Source organism: Mustelus asterias, chromosome 26 (genome assembly GCF_964213995.1).
Source record: "Mustelus asterias chromosome 26, sMusAst1.hap1.1, whole genome shotgun sequence".
In the NCBI taxonomy this organism is placed as follows: domain Eukaryota; kingdom Metazoa; phylum Chordata; class Chondrichthyes; order Carcharhiniformes; family Triakidae; genus Mustelus; species Mustelus asterias.
In genome coordinates this window covers 47,981,120-47,998,601 of record NC_135826.1, presented here as the reverse complement: position 1 = coordinate 47,998,601, position 17,482 = coordinate 47,981,120, and the positions used below count along the sequence as shown (strand labels likewise).

Genomic DNA, 17,482 nt, shown 5'->3' with positions numbered 1-17,482 from the left:
GTGTTTGATTATGTGTGTCTGTTGACTCTTCTCTGTGTGTGATTTGATTTGATTTATTATTGTCACATGTATTGGGATACAGTGAAAAGTATTGTTTCTTGTGCGCTATACAGACAAAGCATACCGTTCATAGAGTACATAGGGGAGAAAGAAAGGAGGGGTGCAGAATGCAATGTTCCAGTCATAGCTAGGGTGTAAAGAAAGATCAGTGTAATATAAGGAAGGTCCATTCAAAACTCTGCTGGCAGCAGGGAAGAAGATGTCCTTGAATCGGTGGTACATAATCTCAGACTTATGCATCTTTTTCCCGATGGAAGACAGTATGTCCGGGGTGCGTGGGGTACTTGTTAATGCTGGCTGCTTTTCCGAGGCAGCAGGAAGTGTGGACAGAATCAATGGATTAGTTAAGCTTGGGTATGATGACTGAAGCATGAGAGCAGACATTTTAAAGCATTGAATAAAACCCATATTCAAACATACAACCTGGAGTGCATCATCTCTGCATATCTCCAAGGCATAAAACACAATAGAAGATATGATGGTTGTAAGTCCCAGTCATCACATTCCAATACTCTACAATGTACCACGGAGTTTTAAAATAACAAGGTCGCGTTTATATTTCATATAAAGATTTGCGGGGTGTTCATATCAAACAAAATTTAACGTTGAGTCATATAAGTTATTAGGACAGGTGAAGAAAAGCTTGGTAGGTTTTAAGGAGTGTCTTTAAAAGTGAGGTGTAGAGAGCGAGGGAGGGAAGTTTCGGAAGAAAATTCCAGAGGGAAGGGCCAACACATCTGGAAGTACAGCTGACAAAGAAAAGTGAATTGAAAGAGGGCATGTACCTTGAATAGTTGTGGGTCAGAAAGAGGTAACAGAAAATGATAATTTTTCAAGAGAGGCGTTGCTGCACCAGGAGCCAATGTAGGTGAGTGAGCGCAGCATCCAAACTGGCGACGAGAATGTGTTTTGAAAGGAAGAATTTGCAGGGCTATGGGGAAAGAGCAGGGGGATTGAGACTAATTGGAAAGTCCTTTCAAATAGCTGGCACCAGAAAGAAGGGCTGAATGGCCTTCTTTCCTGTGGGATTCTGTGAAAAACTGCTGGGAAACAAGAGCAGAAATTAAAATGCATGTGCTCTTTGACATAAAACAGAAATATCATGATTACATCAAACATAAAACATCAAGGTCACATTCTAAGGTAGAGTATAATTGATCAGTTTTATAGTTTTACCAAAGGCACTAAAGTTGGAATATAATTCCATGGACACTGGGTACTTGCTAGCTCTATATCTGAATGGCCATTTCAATGTGCAGTCGTATAGAAGGTCTCATTCGAAAAGGCAACCCCTCCATCGAGGTTATTGTAGTACAATAGGGTCTGGCACATGTAGGGCTAATCTGGGATTGAGTACAGTCCTGCCCATACAGCGTTGGAACAAGGCACATGACCCAGACCCGGGGTCAGTGTGGAATTGGGCAGAGAGGTGTACAGACCTAAGTATGGAGACAGCTCCAAGCTAGTTCCTTTTACTGCACACTGGGGCAGCACGGTGGCACAGTGGTTAGCACTGTTGCCTTACAGCACCAGGGACCCAGGTTCAATTTCGGCCTCGGGTGGCTATCTGTGTGGAGTTTGCACATTCTCCCCATGTCTGCATGGGTTTCCTCCGGGTGCTCCAGTTTCCTCCCACAATCCAAAGGTGTGCATGTTAGGTGGATTGGCCATGCTAAATTGCCCCTTAGTGTCAGGTGGATTAGCAGGGGAAATACGTGGGTTATGGGGATAGGGCCTGGGTGAGATAGTTGTCAGTGTGGGCTCGATGGGTCGAACGGCCTCCTCCTGCACCGTAGGGATTCTGTAAGGTGTAGATAGTTCCAGTACAATTAACACACAGAAGAATATGGAGACTTCTTTAAGACAAACTGAGCTGTAACAAACAGCCCATACCAGTTGTTGAAGCAATAATGAACTGATTTTCCCACACTGGGGTCCTTAAGCAGAATGATGATGATATGGATAAGGGAGCTGAGTTGATGTCTTTCGGCCTGATCCAGGTTTGATACTTCACCAGTAACCCTGCTGAGGTCAGCTGTCCTGGAACTGATGCAGGATCGAAGCCCACTGCTTCATGTCCTTAACAGAACCACAGAAAGGTTACAGCACAGAGAGAGGCCAATCAGCCCATCGTGTGTGTGCTGGCTGAAAAATAAAAAATAGAAAACTAGCTGCCCATACTAATCCTGCTTTCCAGCACCTGGTTATGGCTTAACAACGACAACAGGTTTATACTCGTGGATCAGTCAAAGACAAACATTAACCATCCCAGCTCCATCCCTCCTACATACGACTAAATTTGAACCCTTCCATTGCAAACCTAAAGGGCGGGATTTTCCAGCAGCGTTCACCCCCAAGACCGGAAAATCCCGCCCAAGGTCAACGGACCTTGCATGGTCCGTGCCCCGCCAATGACGATCCCTGTGGCAGGGGGGACGGGATGGGATGGGAGAATTTCATCAAATATATATCACAGAGGTTTACAGCATGGAAACAGGCCCTTCAGCCCAACTTGTCCATGCTGCCCTTTTTTTTAAACACCTAAGCTAGTCCCAATTGCCCGCATTTGGCCCATATCCCTCTATACCCATCTTACCCACGTAACTATCTAAACGCTTTTTAAAAGACAAAATTGTACCCGCCTCTATTACTACCTCTGGCAGCCCATTCCAGACACTCACCACCCTCTGTGTGAAACAATTGCCCCTCTGGACCCTTTTGTATCTCTCCCTTCTCACCTTAAACCTATGTCCTCTAGTTTTAGACTCCTCTACCTCTGGGAAAAGATATTAACTGAAAAGATATTAATGGGAAGAATCTAAGAGGCACAGAGGGCAGATGCTGCAAGGTTCAATCCTTGGTCTGTCTTGAGTTAGAAAGCAATGAAGAACATAGAACATAGAACAGTACAGCACAGAACAGGCCCTTCGGCCCACGATGTTGTGCCAAGCTTTATCTGAAACCAAGGTCAAGCTATCCCACTCCCTATCATCCTGGTGTGCTCCATGTGCCTATCCAATAACCGCTTAAATGTTCCTAAAGTGTCTGACTCCACTATCACTGCAGGCAGTCCATTCCACACCCCAACCACTCTCTGCGTAAAGAACCTATCTCTGATATCCTTCCTATATCTCCCACCACGAACCCTATAGTTATGCCCCCTTGTAATAGCTCCATCCACCCGAGGAAATAGTCTTTGAACGTTCACTCTATCTATCCCCTTCATCATTTTATAAACCTCTATTAAGTCTCCCCTCAGCCTCCAGAGAGAACAGCCCTAGCTCCCTCAACCTTTCCTCATAAGACCTACCCTCCAAACCAGGCAGCATCCTGGTAAATCTCCTCTGCACTCTTTCCAGCGCTTCCACATCCTTCTTAGTGAGGTGACCAGAACTGCACACAATATTCCAAATGTGGTCTCACCAAGGTCCTGTACAGTTGCAGCATAACCCCACGGCTCTTAAACTCCAACCCCCTGTTAATAAAAGCTAACATACTATAGGCCTTCACAGCTCTATCCACTTGAGTGGCAACCTTTAGAGATCTGTGGATATGGACCCCAAGATCTCTCTGTTCCTCCACAGTCTTCAGAACCCTACCTTTGACCCTGTAATCCACATTTAAATTAGTCCTACCAAAATGAATCACCTCACATTTATCAGGGTTAAATTCCATTTTTCAGCCCAGCTTTGCATCCTATCTATGTCTCTTTGCAGCCTACAACAGCCCTCCACCTCATCCACTACTCCACCAATCTTGGTGTCATCAGCTAATTTACTGATCCACCCTTCAGCCCCCTCCTCTAAGTCATTAATAAAAATCACAAAGAGCAGAGGACCAAGCACTGATCCCTGTGGCACTCCGCTAGCAACCTGCCTCCAATCCGAAAATTTTCCATCCACCACCACCCTCTGTCTTCGATCAGATAGCCAGTTACCTATCCAATCGGCCAACTTTCCCTCTATCCCACACCTCCTCACTTTCATCATAAGCCGACCATGGGGGACCTTATCAAACGCCTTACTAAAATCCATGTATATGACATCAACTGCCCTACCTTTATCAACACACTTAGTTACCTCCTCAAAAAATTCTATCAAATTTGTGAGGCACGACTTGCCCTTCACGAATCCGTGCTGACTATCCCGGATTAATCCGCATCTTTCTAAATGGTCGTAAATCCCATCCCTAAGGACCCTTTCCATCAATTTACCAACCACCAAGACTAACCGGTCTATAATTACCAGGGTCATTTCTATTCCCTTTCTTAAACAGAGGAACAACATTCGCTATTCTCCAGTCCTCTGGCACCATCCCTGTGGACAGCGAGGACCCAAGGATCAAAGCCAAAGGCTCTGCAATCTCATCCCTTGCCTCCCAAAGAATCCTAGGATATATTTCATCAGGCCCAGGGGACTTATCGACCTTCAGTTTATTCAAAACTGCCAGGACATCCTCCCTCCGAACATCTATTTCCTCCAGCCTATTAGCCTGTAACACCTTCTCTTCCTCAAAAACATGGCCCCTCTCCTTGGTGAACAAAAAAAAGTATTCGTTCATCACCTCGCCTATCTCTACTGACTCCATACACAAGTTCCCACTACTGTCCTTGACCGGCCCTAACCTCACCCTGGTCATTCTTTTATTCCTCACATAAGAATAAAAAGCCTTGGAGTTTTCCTTGATCCAACCCGCCAAGGACTTCTCATGTCCCCTCCTAGCTCTCCTAAGCCCCTTTTTCAGCTCGTTCCTTGCTAACTTGTAACCCTCAATCGAGCCATCTGAACCTTGTTTCCTCATCCCTACATAAGCTTCCCTCTTCCTTTTCACAAGACATTCCACCTCTTTCGTGAACCATGGTTCCCTCACTCGGCCATTTCCTCCATGCCTGACAGGGACATACCTATCAAGAACACCCAGTATTTGTTCCTTGAAAAAGTTCCACTTTTCATTAGTGCCTTTCCCTGACAGTTTCTGTTCCCAACTTATGCCCCCTAATTCTTGCCTAATCGCATCATAATTACCTCTCCCCCAATTGTAAACCTTGCCCTGCCGTACGGCCCTATCCCTCTCCATTGCAATAACAAAAGACACCGAATTGTGGTCACTATTTCCAAAGTGCTCTCCCACAACCAAATCTAACACTTGGCTCGGTTCATTTCCCAGTACCAAATCCAATGTGGCCTCACCTCTTGTCGGCCTATCCACATATTGTGTCAGGAAACCCTCCTGCACACACTGCACAAAAACTGCCCCATCCGAACTATTTGACCTACAAAGGTTCCAATCAATATTTGGAAAGTTAAAGTTCCCCCATGACAACTACCCTGAGACCCCCACACATATCCATAATCTGCTTAGCAATTTCTTCCTCCACATCTCTATTACTATTTGGGGGCCTATAGTAAACTCCTAACAACGTGACCGCTCCTTTCCTATTTCTAACCTCAGCCCATATTACCTCAGTGTGCAGATCCCCCTCGAAGTGCCTTTCCGCAGCCGTTAAACTATCCTTGATTAACAATGCTACTCCTCCACCTCTTTTACCAGCTTCCCTACACTTACTGAAACATCTATACCCCGGAACGTCCAACAACCATTCCTGTCCTTGTTCTACCCACGTCTCCGTAATGGCCACAACATCGTAGTCCCAAGTACCAATCCACGCCCCAAGTACATCTACCTTGTTCCGGATGCTCCTTGCATTGAAGTAGACACACTTCAACCCACCTTCCTGTCTACCAGTACCCACCCTTGACCCTGATACCTTCCCCAATACCTCACCACCCTCAACACTGACTTCTGGACTACAACTCCTTTTCCCACTCCCCTGACAAATTAGTTTAAACCCCCCTGAAGAGCCGTATCAAATTCCCCTCCCAGGATATTGGTGCCCCTCTGGTTCAGGTGCACCCCGTTCTGTTTGTATAGGTCCCACCTGCCCCAGAATGTGTTCCAATTATCCACGTATCTGAAACCCTCCCTCCTACACCATCCCTGCAACCACATGTTTAACTGCACTCTCTCCCTGTTCCTCAACTCGCTATCACGTGGCATCGGCAACGTACCAGAGATGACCACATGTTTTGTCTTCGCTCTCAGCTTCCAGTCCAGCTCCCGAAATTCCTGTTTTAAATCCCCATCTCTTCTCTTACCTACGTCGTTGGAACCAATGTGTACCACGACTTGTGACTGTTTCCCCTCCCCCTTAAGAATCCAGAAAACACGGTCTGAGACGTCACGGACCTTGGCATCCGGTAGGCAACATACCATCCGTGAGTCTCTTTTGCTGCCACAGAACCTCCTATCTATCCCTCTAACTAACGAGTCCCCAATAACAATTGCCCTCCCGCTCTGCCCCTTACCCTCCCGAGCCACAGAGACGGACACAGTGCTGGAGATCCTCTCACTGCGGCTCACCACTGATATGTCGTCCCCCTCAACCGTATCCAAAGCGGAATACTTGTTGCTAAGGGGAACGACCACAGGGGATCCCTGCACGGACTGCTTCCTCCCAGCCTCTCTCACCGTTACCCATCTGTTTTCATTCCTCGGAGTAACTGTATCCCTAAAGGTTCTGTCTATGGCCACCTCTGCGTCCCTAATGATCCTAAATTCATCCAACTCCAGCTGCAGTTCCCTAACACGGTTTTGGAGGAACTGCAGATGGGTGCACTTCCCACAGGTGTAATCAGCAGGGACACTGACATCGTCCCTCACCTCAAACATAGTGCAAGAGGAACATAGCACTGCCTGCACACCCATCCCCTCTAGATACCTTGCCAGTACCAGGTAGAAACAGCAAAAATGAATTAAACTCACCCCTGCTCGCCCTTTCTGCCTAAGCCCTGTGAGCCAAAGCCCTTATAGCTCACACTCTGCTTCCCACACACTCCCCTGCCCGCTCCCGACGCTGCCCGCTGTATACTGCAGCCTACCTTTTATACTTTGCGCGCTTAAAAAACCCTTCCCAGACTCCTTAGCAGCCCACTTCCAGTTTTCACTTTAAACTTAAGAAAAGTACTACTACAAAAGTAAAGGCCAAAAAAAAACACACACTAACTGACTAATTAAATAAATAAATAATTCAATTAATCTCTCACCAGCAGTCCTGCCTCCAATCACTCCCTCTCAGCTTGCTCCAGTGGAACAATGAGGGGGAACCTCCCAGGTAACTGACTTTTAAAGTTAAAATAAAAACCCTTCCCAGACTCCTCAGCAGCACACTTCCGGTTTTCAGAAAGAGATATTTTTAAATAATGCTTCTAAATATTTCCACCTCCTTATCATTCATAGAATCAATACTGCCGGAGGAAGCCATTCGGCCCATCGAGCCTGCACCGACAACATTCTCACCCAGGCCCTATCCCCGCAACCCCATATTTTTACCCACCTAATCCCCCTGACACTAAGGGGCAATTTAGCATGCCAATTAACCTAACCCATACATCTTTGGGCTGTGGGAGGAAACCGGAGCACCCTGCCTCACAGCGCCAGGGACCCAGGTTCAATTCCGGCCTTGGGCCACTGTCTGTGTGAAATTTGCACTTTCTCCCCACATCTGCGTGGGTTTCCTCCGGGTGCTCCGGTTTCCTCCCACACTCCAAAGATGTGCGGGTTAGGTTGATTGTCCATGCTAAATTGACCCTTAGTGTCAGGGGATTAGCAGGGTAAATATGTGGGGTTATGGGGATAGGGCCTGGGTGGGATTGTGGCCGGTGCAGACTCGATGGGATGAATGGCCTCCTCCTGCACTGTAGGATTCTGTTGTTTCTTGCATGCCATACAGACAAAACATACCATTCATAGAGTACATAGGGGAGAAGGAAAGGAGAGGGTGCAGAATGTAGTGTTACAGTCATAGCTAGGGTGGTAGAGAAAGATCAACTTAATGCGAGGTGGATCCATTCAAAAGTCTGACAGCAGCAGGGAAGAAGTTGTTCTTGAGTCGGCTGGTATGTGAGCTCAGACTTTTGTATCTTTCCCAACAGAAGAAGGTGGAAGAGATTTTGTTGTTTCTGACCTGTTGCGCATTCCCGGCCTCCTTTTTCCCCCACTGGAAGTCCATCTCTGCCTCTCTCTCCGCTACTAAGTTAATCCTTAAAACTGACCTCTTTGACCGAGGCACCTTGGGATGGCGGGACTGACTAACAAGGAGAGAATGAGTCAGTTAGGATTGTATTTGCTAGATTTCAGAAGAATAAGGGGGGGATATCATAGAAACCCATAAAATTCAACAGGATTAGACAGGGTAGATGCAGGAAGGATATTCCTGGTGGTGGGGGAGTCCAGAACCAGAGGTCTGAAGATACAGGGTAGACATTTTAGGACAGTGATGAGGAGAAATTTCTTCACCCAGAGAGTGCTAAGTCTGTGGTATTCACTACCACAGAAAGCCATTGAGGCCAAAACATTTAGATTCAGCTTTTGGGGCAAAGGAGATCGAAGGATATGGGGAGAAGGCGGGATCAGGCTATTGATTTGGATGATGAATCATGATCATAATGAAAGGCGGAGCAGGCTCTAAGGGCCGAATAGCCTCCTCCTGTTACCAAAAGAGAAAATGCTGGAAAATCTCAGCAGGTCTGGCAGCATCTGTAAGGAGAGAAAAGAGCTGACGTTTCGAGTCCAGATGACCCTTTGTCAAAGCCTCCTTCTGCTCCTGTTTTCTCTGTTTCTATCTGTTTAAATATCTCTTTCTGTGGATCGGTGTCAAATTTTACCTGATTACAGTCTTGAGGAACGACTTGGAAAGTTTTACTACGTTAAAGGCGCTATATAAATGGAAGCTGTTTTTGTCCATTTGTTGGTGTTTCCAGGTTTTGTCACGTGAAGCGCAGTCTGTCACCTCTTCTTTATTAGAATTTTGCTGTTGGCGGGATCCTGTTATGTGCAAATTTACTGTGACATCTAATTGTATATCAGCAGCAAGTACGCTTTACAAGTGTTCCTTTGATTGCGAGATCATTTGGGACATCTCACAGTAAATACTTAAAACCTTCACCTGAATCTCATTTTGGTTTTGAATGCTGTTCTGTTTCTGCCATCTGCTGGACAATCGATGATATGGCAAGAGGTTTGAAGCAATGAGGTTTTGGTGTTGGACTTCCAGTTACGCAATGAACAGGATCATAATATCGACTATTCTTCATAATAAAAGTCTTTCATTAACTGTTCAGAGCTCTGGGACATCATGAGATGGCGAAAGGCGAGTTTCTTTCTTTTCACCTTGGAGCCATTTTTTAAAACAGTGTCACCAGACTATTCAGCCACTAAGGACTTCACAGCCAAGTCTGACCCAGTCCATTGGGGCACCATTGCGCAGAGGACCCCCATCTACTGGTGTACAGGGAGAACCCTCCCACCACCCCCCCCCCCCCCCTCACCACAGACATCAGACCCCCCTCAATCATCAGCAGCATTGCTACACTCCACACCAACGTCAGTCGCCAACATCAGAACATCTGGACCCTCCTGATGAGTCCCCGGTGGATCCCCAAAATTCATCCCCCCTCGCCACAACCCTGTCCATGGCCCACTCCTGTATGCCATACCCCCTGCATAGGCTCCCCACACTATTCCCCCCTTGCAGAGCTCCCCCTACATACCACCGTTCCCTTGCAGAGCTCCCCCCTACATGTCACCCCCCCCTTGCAGAGCTCCCCCTGTATAAACCCCCACCCCCATCATTGTGCTTACGCCCCTGTTATAGCCGCACCCCCCTCAGGACCCATCCCCCTCAGGCCACACCCCCTCGGCACTGCCCTGGACCATTTATGGTGCCCAACCAGGCACTACCCGACCATGCTCCCGACCACCCAAGGACGTCAATGGCTTCCCATCCCCCCGGAGTGGCCAAGGCACCTGGGCCCGGTACTGCAGAGCAGTAATGACACCCATCGGCGTGACGTCTCACCGGCAAGGGGCCAACAGCCGTGCGGGAGCAGGTAAGTGCTTTTAAATCCGATGAGTCCTCACTGTGCCACCGGCGACATGGTGGCACAGTGGTTAGCATTGCTGCCTCACAACCTCAGGGACCCGGGTTCGATTCTCAGCTTGGGTCACTGGCTGTGTGAAATCTGCACGTTCTCCCCGTGTCTGCGTGGGTTTCCTCCGGGTGCTCTGGTTTCCTCCCACAGCCCGGAAGATGTGCTGGTTAGATGCATTGGCCATGCTAAATTCTCCCTCGGTGTACCCGAACAGGCGCCGGAGTGTGGAGACTCGGGGATTTTCGCAGTAACTTCATTGCAGTGTTAATGTAAGCCTACTTGTGACATTAAAATCAACTAAAAATTTCACGAGTTTGATGTATGTAGGCAGAACAGGGCTGGGAGGGTACAAAACCAATTCACGCCCGCAATCTTCCCAGCTCGCCACTCTGATCGACTGGCACAGCGAGCCAGCAAGAACACACCCAATTTGTGGAAAATATTAGCGGAAAATATTAGCATCAGGATGGATTCCCATTTCCACAGCAGTGTTAGCTGCTTAGATATCAGAAGCTCAGTTATTTTTCTCACTTTCCATCCCATGGGATGCTGAGGCTAATTTTAACTCCTCCACATGGGAAAAAGCATCTCTCTCAGAACAGACAAGAACAAAGAAAAGTACAGCACAGGAACAGGTCCTTCGGCCCTCCAAGCCTGTGCCAAACACATTGTCCTATCTAGACAACCTGTTTGTATCCCTCTATTCCCCGTCTGTTCATGTGTCTATCCAGATAAGTCTTAAATGTCGCTAACGTGTCTGCCTCCACCACCTCACTTGGCAGCGCATTCCAGGCCCTCACCACTCACTTTCTGTGTAAAAAATGTCCCCCGCACATCTCTACTGAACCTTTCCCCCCTTTACAAGAGGGATTGATCAAAATGGTGCCTGGTCTGTATGACTGAGAAATGTACTGGGCAATACACTCATCTGCTGAGCCATTTCACCAGTATATAGCTTTAAGAAAGAATTTTCCCTGTTTTTAATTTGATAGTTCATACACAAGGATTTTCTGCTAGATAGGCGCTCGGTGACATAGACTTGGGTAATTGCTTAAAAAGAGAGGCATGCCGTTGAAGCTTTTCATCTTGCACTCATCAGGAAAAATCCAAAAAGGCCAAATTTCAAATGATCACAACAATTTATACTACTGGAGAAAAGGTTGTCAATTTGTTGACAAATTGACTCTGATTGGCCAAGACATTGTCATGGGAAAAGGAATGGGAGGGTCTATCGGCTCCCCTAGCTCCCGGGTACTTCAAGAAAGGTGCAAGGCTTGAACCTATACCTTTTGTTTGCAGAGGATGGTTCCCTGTGTATGGATGTGTGTCACTTATAGCAAGCAATAAATAGGTCGTGTTGTGAGCTTGATTGATTATCTTAAATTGGTTATTTATATTAGCGCGCTTACATTTGTTCAGCAAATACTGGCAAACTATGTAGAATCATAGAATCCCTACAGTGCAGAAGGAGGCAATTTAGCCCATCGTGCCTGCACCAACACTCCATCAGAGCATCCCACCCAGGCCCTATCCCTGTAACCCCTTTATCCCCTAACTTACGTACCTTGGGACATTAATTTAGCATGGCCAATCCACCTAACCTGCACATCTTTGCAGAATCACATCTAACAGTAGGTATTTTGTTTTGGGTTCCGCAAACACAGGCTAGTCGAGTATGGCCTGTACTCTGTCTATTACAGACAGCTGGAGGAAAGCATTGTTCAATTCAATCAGCCAGTTGTTGGGAGGCACCTGGCATCACACCAACACCAAAATTCAGACATGATGTTGTTCGGTTGTGCCGTAGGCAAGACATCTTTTAGGCCTGATGGCAGCACACCATGAGTGAAAAATACCACTCACATTGCCGCTGCAATTAGCAGCATGAAACAACTTTTTAAAATTTTTTAATTCCAATTCAATCAAGTCCAATTCAGAGTCTCAACAAGTTGAGACATTTCCGATCCAAGCTGACAAGACAGGGCCTCCACTCCTGTCTTAGGCCTGATCTACATGAGCCAAGCTGATTGGAGTAGGTGCAGACTCACCTCCTCCAAGGCTTGATCTCATTTGCATCTTAGCCAAAAGGCCAAGACGCCGCTTTTAAAAATTGCTTCAAATGAAGCTTAAATGTAACCTAATGACCTCAACCAAGCGCAGCATCCTATCCATACTACACTTGATCTTAGCCAAAAGGCCAAGAAGCGATCTTAGCCAAAACAACTTGTTTAACCTGTACCTTGTTTGAAATTTGGTATTCTTGCATTTGTCCTGATGAGTGCAAGATTGAAAAGCCTTGGTCATGTAGCTTTCTGGTAAATATTGCGGTTTGATTGCGAAACGTCATAGAGTAAGAACTGAATAGTCATTTTAATCTTTCCCTATATTTTTCCTTCATCGGCTAGTACTAATCTTTTGTTCATTTAACAATAGCCCTATCCCCATTTCTTCCTCAAGCGAGGCTTCTCCCAGTACTATCCAATAGCCAGGTATTGAAGAAACAAAGAACTTGAATTTATATAGCATTTTTCAGAACCCCAGAAGGTCCCAAAATTCTTTAGAGCCAGTGGCGTGCTCCTGAAGTGTGGTCACTATTGTAATGTAGGAAAGGCAAATGCAAAAGGAAAAAAATTGGAGAGGCGATGGCCTAGTGGTATTATCGCTCGTCTATTAATCCAGAAACTCAGCTAATGTTCTGGGGACCTGGGTTCAAATCCTGCCGCGGCAGATGGAGGAATTTGAATTCAATAAAAAATATTTGGAATTAAGAATCTATTGATGACCATGAAACTATCGTCGATTGTCATAAAAACTCATCTGGTTCACTAATGTCCTTTAGGGAAGGAAATCTGCCATCCTTACTTGGTCTGGCCTACATGTGACTCCAGAGCGACAGCAATGTGGTTGATTCTCAACTGCCCTTCAAGGGCAACTAGGGATGGGCAATAAATGTTGTCCAGCCAGCGACGCCCATGAATGAATTTTTTAAAATGTGGTGGCCAATGTATGCACAGCACAGCAATGTGTGCACAGCAAGCTCCCACAAACAGCAATGAGATGATGACCAGGTAATTGTTTCTTCAATGAGGTTCTTTGATGGAGAAATATTGGCCACTCGGGATAACTCACCTGTTCTTCCTTGAACAGAGCCACGGGACCTTTCACATCCACCTGAAAGCGATGATGGGGCCTCGTCAAAACAGACCCTCTGACAGCGCAGCCCCATCAGAAATCAAAGTGAATAGATTTCTCCTTCCAGTGGTTTCATCTCGGTCTGACCTTTAACTCCGCTCTCTGCATATTCTCCCCGGTACAAAAACAAATTGAAAATAGTAACTTGCCATACAGATAATACTTTAAAATCACTTTGTTGTTTAAAGAAAAGTTTAAAGTTTATTTACTAGTGTCACAAATAGGCTGCCATTAACACTGCAATGAAGTTACTGTGAAATTCCCCTAGTCTCCACACTCCCGCGCCTGTTCGGGTACACTGAGGGAGAATTTAGCATGGCCAATGCACCTAACCAGCATGTCTTTTGGACTTTGGGAGGAAACTGGAGCGCCCTGAGGAAACCCACGCAGACACGGGGACAACGTGTAGACTCCGCACAGACAGTGACACAAGCCGGGAATCGAACCTGGGTCCCTGGCGCTGTGAGGCAGCAGTGCTAACCACTGTGCCACCGTGCCGTCCAAGGAGACACAAATCGAGGCCGAGAATCAACGTACAAGAGATGTAAGGCAAAAAAGACAGAAAGCAAGGAGTGGTAATGTGATGACTTGGATTTTAAATGGGTTTGGAAGGGAAGTATACGGGAATAGAACAAAGAACAAAGAACAGTACAGCACAGGAAACAGGCCCTTCGGCCCTCCAAGCCTGTGCCGCTCCTTGGTCCAACTAGACCAATCGTTTGTATCCCTCCATTCCCAGGCTGCTCATGTGACTATCCAGGTAAGTCTTAAATGATGTCAGCGTGCCTGCCTCCACCACCCTACTTGGCAGTGCATTCCAGGCCCCCACCACCCTCTGTGTAAAAAACGTCCCTCTGATGTCTGAGTTATACTTCACCCCTCTCAGCTTGAGCCCGTGACCCCTCGTGATCGTCACCTCCGACCTGGGAAAAAGCTTCCCACTGTTCACCCTATCTATACCCTTCATAATCTTGTATACCTCTATTAGATCTCCCCTCATTCTCCGTCTCTCCAAGGAGAACAACCCCAGTCTACCCAATCTCTCCTCATAGCTAAGACCCTCCATACCAGGCAACATCCTGGTAAACCTTCTCTGCACTCTCTCCAATGCCTCCACGTCCTTCTGGTAGTGCGGCGACCAGAACTGGACGCAGTACTCCAAATGTGGCCTAACCAGCGTTCTATACAGCTGCATCATCAGACTCCAGCTTTTATACTCTACCCCGTCCTATAAAGGCAAGCATACCATATGCCTTCTTCACCACCTTCTCCACCTGTGTTGCCACCTTCAAGGACTTGTGGACTTGCACACCTAGGTCCCTCTGTGTTTCTATACTCGTGATGACTCTGCCATTTATTGTATAACTCCTCCCTACATTATTTCTCCCAAAATGCATCACTTCGCATTTATCCGGATTAAATTCCATCTGCCACCTCTCCGCCCAATTTTCCAGCCTATCTATATCTAGAGAGAGGGGGGAAATAAAAGGTTCCAGAGAATGAATGCAAGAATAAAAGTTGGATGAGGAAAAGGAATGAAATTAACCAAATAGGACGCTGGAACCTCCTTTTATGACCTAGTGGCAGTTGAACTGTCCCATGAGATCTAAGAAGAATTACCACCTATTCTTATAAATGGTGAAAATTGCGTTGGCTCAATGCTCTGAATGTCTCAAGGGAATTGCACAAGTAACCCCACACACGTTAGAGATCTCTGACACACGTCATAGGCAGCAACAGCAAAACATTGGAACTTGCATTTATATAGCACCATTTTATAGTCTCAGGACATCGCAAAACACTTTCCAGCCAAAATGGTGGTTTTGAAGAGTGGGATTCTTTGGCCTCCCCTCAGCGTATTTCTCGGTGGCGGGAGGTGGTGTGCTGGTGGCAGGATCCTCTGGTCCCACTGCTGTCAACGGAATTTCCCATTGGAGCCACCCCACACCGCCGGAAAACCCGCGGCAGAGGGTGCACGGCTGGTGGGACCAGAGAATGCTGCCAGCGTGAACAGCTGGAGAATTCCGACTGAAGTCTCGTCACTGTTATAATATAGGAAATGCAACAGCCAATTAGCACACAGCAAGCTCCCACAAATGGCAATGCGATAATAGTAGAATAATCTGTTTTTGTGATGTTGATTGAGGGATCAATATAGTCCAGTAGACCAGGGAGAACTATCCTGCTTGCCTTTGAGCCAGTGCCACAGGATGTTTGCGTATATGTGAGAGCAGAATGGGTTTCAGTTAAAACATTGCCCCTAAAAGACACCACCTCTAACTATGTAGCACAGTAAGAAATTTAACCACACCAGGTTAAAGTCCAACAGGTTTATTTCGTAGCAAATGGTGGCATTTGCTACCAAATAAACCTGTTGGACTTTAACCTGGTGTGGTTAAACTTCTTACTGTGTTTACCCCAGTCCAACGCCGGCATCTCCACATTATGTAGCACACACACACTACTCATCCCTAGATTTTCTTTGTGGTCAAGTTACTGGAGTGGGAATTGAATCCACAACCTTTGACTCAAAGACCACAGTTCTGGTCACAGAGCCACAACTGAGAAAGGGCATTTGATCAAACTATTACACATTCCGGGGGTATTAAACAAGGAGGGATATATGAACATTTACCAAAGGATTCATGAATCTCCTTACACAATAGCAGTGATAACACTTCAGATGTATGTCATTGGCTGTGAAGTGTTTTGGGATATTCTGGGATCATTATACAAATGCAAATTCTTATTTCCTAACAAGTTGCGGACGGCACAGCGGTGCAGTGGTTAGCATTGCTGCCTCATAGCACCAGGGACCCAGGTTCGATTCCAGCCTTGGGTGACTGTCTGTGTGGAGTGATGCGCGATTAATTCACTCGGGAGGCTAGGACGTACCCAGGAATAAAGGCTTTTATTCACAACAAGAATAGAGCATACTGCTTAACAATACTATCCCAGACTAAGGGCCACTAGGAAGTAGCAGTGACCTTTATACTCCTGTAAGAAGGCGGAGCCAAACGGAGTGTACCACAGAACAATGCTAACAGGTGGAACACCCCAACCCTAACCCCAACAGTAACAAGGGTAACATATGTACAAGTACCCATAGTGGTAACCATCTATGGTTCACCACATTCACCCCTCCTTTAAAAACAAAGGCCGGTGGGGTAAGGAGACAATACGAACTGTCCACATGTTCACAAGTTCAGCCGTATCGGAGGTCCGCACCGTCTCTGCGACCTCCGCAGCACTGGCTCCAGTGCCGGTTCTGGTGACCGTGGTAACGACCCTCTCTCCGAGGTGGTGTCCAGTGACTCCTCCAGTTCCTCACACACCTGTGGACCTTGAGGTGGCGACAATCTCCTGGACTCAGGCAAACTTTACACGGGAGTAAGAGGATTAAGTGGAGGTCCCGATGCTGCCCGCGCCGTGTCAGGAGGGGCGAGAATGGGCAGAGGAATCCTAACCAGGGGTGCGGGAGTGACGGGGGTTTCCAGGTCCCCTGCAGGCGCCAGATCTCTGATAAAGACCGTGTTCTCTCGCCCGTCAGGATATGCCACATAGGCATATTGATGGTTGGCATGGAGGAGATGGACCTGTTCAACCAAAGGGTCGGACTTGCGGGCCCTAACATGCCGCCGCAGGAGGACAGGTCCTGAGTACGTCAACCAAGACGGCAGTACGGTCCCAGAGGAAGACTTCCTGGGGAAGGTAAACATCCGCTCATGTGGGGTAGCGTTGGTTGCCGTACACAGGAGGGACCGGATTGAATGGAGCGCATCAGGAAGTACCTCTTGCCAACGGGAGACTGGAAGACCCCTAGACCTTAACGCCAGTAAAACAGCCTTCCAGACTGTAGCGTTTTCTCTCTCGACCTGTCCGTTACCCCTGGGGTTGTAACTCGTAGTCCTACTTGAGGCAATTCCTTTAGAGAGCAGGTATTGCCTCAAGTCGTCGCTCATAAACAACGAACCCCTATCACTGTGGATATAACTGGGGTAGCCGAACAAGGTAAAAAGACTCCGCAGGGCTTTGATGACCGTGGCAGGGGACATGTCAGAACAGGGGATGGCAAAGGGGAATCGGGAGTACTCGTCAAACACGTTGAGGAAATACACATTCTGATCTGTCGAAGGAAGGGGGCCCTTGAAATCGACACTCAGTCGTTCAAAAGGGCGAGTGGCCTTAATGAGGTGTGCCCTGTCAGGCCGGTAGAAGTGCGGCTTGCACTCTGCACATAC

At 47.1% G+C, this 17,482-nt stretch overlaps 1 pseudogene; it reads right to left on the bottom strand.

Annotated features, from left to right (window-relative positions):
- Positions 1–12,053: 12,053 nt before the first annotated feature.
- On the bottom strand, positions 12,054–12,258 carry LOC144479787 (U2 spliceosomal RNA; annotated as a pseudogene).
- Positions 12,259–17,482: the final 5,224 nt, after the last annotated feature.